The following is a 4,799-nucleotide window of genomic DNA, read 5'->3' on the forward strand; positions in this document are numbered from 1 at the left end:
CCATGACGGTGGAAGCAGCCCAGAGACATGTTTAGTCTGCTAGTGTATGTGAAGGTGCTCCAACGCTGCCTGAAAGACAGAGAAGAGACCATATGGACTTGGTTGTTTCTCAAACTTCAGCAATTGTGAAAGTGGGGTGCACGTGGTGTCCAAGGAATTATCTCATGGCCGCTTCTCACAGGTGAGAAGAGAATACAGGATTCAAAGCAACAGGAAAGGGGAGGTGTAGCTGGTGTCAATCACACTGACCCTATGACTTTGAAATACAATTGAGAACCTGGAATTAGATGTCTTTCAAAACAATAGGCAGAGACTTGTATTTGCACTGTCAAAGCCAAACCGTGAAACGTGTGAATATATGATAAAAATACATTACAATGTGGTATGTGTTTATGCAGACTCACAGAGCAGGGAGATAAGGTTCTGTTGGGGTTCGCTTATCACATTCTCCTTGCAATGTTTGACAAACATATCTTCAAAACGTTAAGCTCCAGTGGAATAATGCCATGCTCCTCTCAAAGGGGAAACACAAGGTTTCAAAACGCATGTGATGTCACAGGATGCATAATTCAAACACCGTAGAGAACTCTCAGCATGTGGTTTTTCTGATGCATAGATTTGCGAATTGATTTGTGTAGATAATTGACAATAATGTTGTTATTGTATTACCATGTATTATGCTTCTACCTTCCCTACAGCACACATAGATAACAACAATAACAATCAGTGATACGTTACAAGTGACTTCGGCTTTCGGGAATGTAGCTGAGATAATTAGCTCTCTGGACAAATCTTGGTCTTGCTCCTGTTTTCTCCAGTTGTTAACGGAGACCAGGGACTCCACCCTCTCAGGGAAGTCTCTCATTGGTCGTATCTATGTTATGGTGACAGGTCAATAGGCCCAGTCTAGAGGTCTGGTCACGTGACACAGCTCACCACCATGAAGAAAAGAAAAACCAGACCCCTCCATTCCCGACTGTCCAGACCTCAAAATGCAAGTCACCCAGCAGGAAATGACACCGCCCCAGGATACCTTTGTGACCAGTCGATCACTTGGACAGTGATTTAGAACAATAGAAGAAAAGTGTCTGTACCTACTGTATCAGGACAAATATTGTTTAATGTCCTGCCCCCTTTGGCTTCTATTCCAGGTAATTATAGGTCCCCAGACAAATATGAGATGGATGTCTATAATGCCAGCCAGAATGTAATTAGGTAAACGTAATTAGCCCTTTTGTATACTTCCTGGAGACTGTTAGGACAGCGGGCTGGATGATTGGATTATCAGGTTCATATCTTCATATAGGCAGGGCCGTATCATCGCTTCCCATTCAAGAAAATAAGATGAACAAAATATGTAAAATAGCTACTGTATGAACACAGGAAAAATCTGTAAACCAAAACACATTTTTCTTTGTGTTTGAGAACAAAGTTGGCCTCTTTCCGATTCTGTCTATCATTTGAATACTTCAGGTATATCAAGTAAACTGACCCATCATTTGCTCCTTAGAAAACAAAATCTTTTGCTTCATGCATTCAAAATTCAACACCTACATTTAGGTTTCACATTGCATACAATAATCCAAAGATTGTATTTTGTCCTACAAAGATAGTGACCAGTGATGAAGATGATGCTGCAGCTGTGGATTGAGATAATGATGTCAGTGGGGGTGGATATCAAATGTATAAGAATGAAGGCAATCCACTATTACTTTGTTTTCTGAAGGTTTCTCTAAAGATTTATGACTTTGTCATGATAGACAGATTTGATCAAATAATGTTCATATGTAATCAGACGTGAAGAGAAAATAAACAAACAGCTGCACTCCTGAAGAAGTAAAGCTTGTACAAATGATTTTTTATTTTTGTAAATGCATTGGCCACCAAGTCACAATGTAATGTAAAACTTGGATGCCTTTCACAGTGTGGCTGTTTCACTAATTATAAAATTCTATGGAGCAAAACTTTTTGGAGTGGAACTTATGCGTGTGGGTGCGCTTATAGTTTTCTCCGTCTCCTTTATTGATTCCTGTGGTTTAAGAGATGGGCTTGATCAGAGCAGAGTTTCTTTCCTGGAAATGAACCAGGAGAGGAGGGAGGCCTGTCAGATCACCCTGCTCAGACTGAAGGGCAGCTGAGTGTCAAATGTATTTACACAAGGTCACCTGCTTTGACTGTGCCCTCCAGATATGGATGTCTGAAATTCAGTTTGTGTTTCATACCACTTACTACTCTCTGTATGTGTAGAAATGTGTGTGAATGTGTGTGTGTGTGTGTGTGTGTTTTACTCTTACTCTAGTGAATATTCAAGTGTGTGCTTGCATGTGTGTCTGTCAAACTACAGTGTTTGTTGCGTGTGCACCCACATCTCCAGCACAGTGTGCCACTTGTTCTTTCAATCAATATTTCAGTCTGCGTCCTCTGTTAGTGAGCACTCAGAGGTCCACTCCATGGCCTGAGGTCTAGAACACAGTGAGCAACTCAGCTCTAACTTATTTCAAGTCTCCATCCATCTCCTGTCAGAACACACATCTTTATCACATGCTGCTCTCCAAAAGGTGTCCTTCATGGGCCTGATTAAACAGAATGAAAATTTTCCATGCTATCCAAAGTCAACTACAAGTTCTTGTTTGTTTGCCAAGTTTCATTTGGAAATAATTTGGTGGTGTTCTGCGTCCACCGCAAGTTTTGGCAGATTGCTTGGCGAGCGTCTCCTGCCAACCTAACAATGATATATCACTACCACTGTCTTGCTCTCATCTATTTTCTTACTTTCTCTCCCTCCCGCTTTCCCCTGGGCACTCACCATCACTGCTTCCAATAGAAGTTGAAGGTACTCTCCTGTCTGACCTCTTGAAGAGGCGATTCATCCATTTTCATGTAGCAACACCAAGCTGTTTGAGGGGGATTGGAGAGCGGTGTGGGGTCGTGGGGGTAGCTGGGCACTGGCTTCTGGCCTCTGTTTTTGTACGGAATGATGGGAAAACGGATGGGAAGCAAACCTGTGTGAGAGTTGTTGAGATGATTCTTTAGGGTCAAATGTAAAAGTCCCAACCTCAAGTAGGCCCCGGACTCCAATTTTTGAAGTACCTCTCAAGTACTCAGATTCTGGAGCCTGTGTGAAGCAGAATATGTTCAATATTTCTTGATCTGAAGTCTTGACTAAGATAAGGCACATATTTTCACCATCTCACTTGGTGAACATTTCAAACATGGTTCTGGACATACTGAGAACCAAGGTGGACAATTAGAGCCAATTGTAACACCAGCCAACTGTGCCAAATTCGAAAGAAAACAAGTTCTCCTTAGCAAAGCTCCATCAAAAATTCTGGGGGAAAAAAACAATACAACTGACAATGTTTGAATTCCGTTTTTTTATGATTCTGGAATGAGCAGTGATGAAGCATTTGAGTCAAAAGGCCATTTTATACTCTTCAGTGATGAAGAGACCCCCTCCTCTCTGTGCCATCCCACATCCATGCATCACTGCTCATTTTAAAGTGGGCATGTGGGAGATCTTGACAAGCATGCTATCAGGTATAGCACAGACGACACCACTGGTCACCTGGGAGACAGACCTGGGTGAATGACGGTCACAGGACAGCCAGGTAAATGTTCTTTAGGGTACAATGGATCAGCAGCTGGATGGGGTCAAAGGTTGTGGATCTCAATTAGAAGTGAGATCCAAGGCCCCCTCGCCCTTGGACACACATGCTCCTTAATCAACAGGTGAGAGGGAGTGTCAGGGGTGACATGGGGTGGGAAGCAGGGGTCAGGGATCAGACAGGTTTGATTTAAGGTGGAGTAATCTAGAAGGTGCAACACATTTTCAGGAAGCAAAGCTGTTTGACCTGGAGTGTCACAACAGGGCTTAGATCTATTATGGCTGGTGGCTCTGACAGGATTGGGACCTCAGTACAGAGACACATGTATAACACATCTTGATGTTTTGGAGTCAAACTAAAAATCTATTCTGTCCAAATTTGCTTTGGGGGGCTTGCTAAAGTCACCCTCAGTCTCAATTTACATGACACCCAATCAAGAATTTCTGTTTCCGAAAAATCTAAAATAAATTATGTGTGTGTATATATATAAGTAAATAAAGAAAAATCAAAAACACTATAAAAATTGTTTGTCATCTTGTTTGTTAGTTTGCAATTCACCCAGAACCACAGTACCAGCTTGTATTGGCATTCAGATCACACCAATACCAAACACATTCAAGATTTACTCTGGGGTAACACAGACCGTCCTTGAGATACTTGACGGTCCGCTTTCATAAAAGGATTTTCGGCACATTATGTTTAAACTTGCAACAGGCTTATATGGGAGAATAATATTTCCGGAAGAGTGTGCACTGAAGTCCCAAATTGAATTTGGAACGTTCCATTGGTTTCAAATGGAGGCTATGGTATGTGTGAAGGCTGGAAATAACAGGTTGCTTGGCTGAGCAGCCCAGCGCCAGGCAGAGGAGGTTGCAGGGCGGCTCTGACTGTACCTTCCAAGACATGTTGTGATGCAGTCAGAAATGCACCTCTGCCAGGACTGTGGATTGTGTTTATTTCCATTCCCTATTGAGCTTGACATCCCATGACTATGGGATTTTTCTTCTTACAGTCATGAGCACACAAGTCACTGGAGGTGTGAATGTGCACACACACACACACACACATAATCAGTGTTTGATTATTCTACCATGATATATCAAGTCTGAATATGAAACACACAGCAATGTTAGCCAAATGGGTTTCATGATTGTAGTGTTGCATGGGCACTGCCTCTCAGTGATATCCTGTGCG

At 42.3% G+C, this 4,799-nt stretch overlaps 1 long non-coding RNA gene across 1 annotated transcript; it reads right to left on the reverse strand.

Annotated features, from left to right (window-relative positions):
* Nucleotides 1-1,906: 1,906 nt before the first annotated feature.
* On the reverse strand, nucleotides 1,907-3,295 carry LOC146287093 (uncharacterized). The gene is made up of 4 exons (XR_014758539.1): nucleotides 3,091-3,295; nucleotides 2,807-2,959; nucleotides 2,367-2,462; nucleotides 1,907-2,072 (listed from the first exon to the last, which is right to left on the reverse strand). It is a non-coding gene; the product is annotated as an uncharacterized LOC146287093 (long non-coding RNA).
* Between the last annotated feature and the right edge of the window lie 1,504 nt (nucleotides 3,296-4,799).

The sequence above is a fragment of the Hypomesus nipponensis genome, chromosome 6 (genome assembly GCF_054491055.1).
Source record: "Hypomesus nipponensis isolate SF chromosome 6, ASM5449105v1, whole genome shotgun sequence".
Taxonomy (NCBI): domain Eukaryota; kingdom Metazoa; phylum Chordata; class Actinopteri; order Osmeriformes; family Osmeridae; genus Hypomesus; species Hypomesus nipponensis.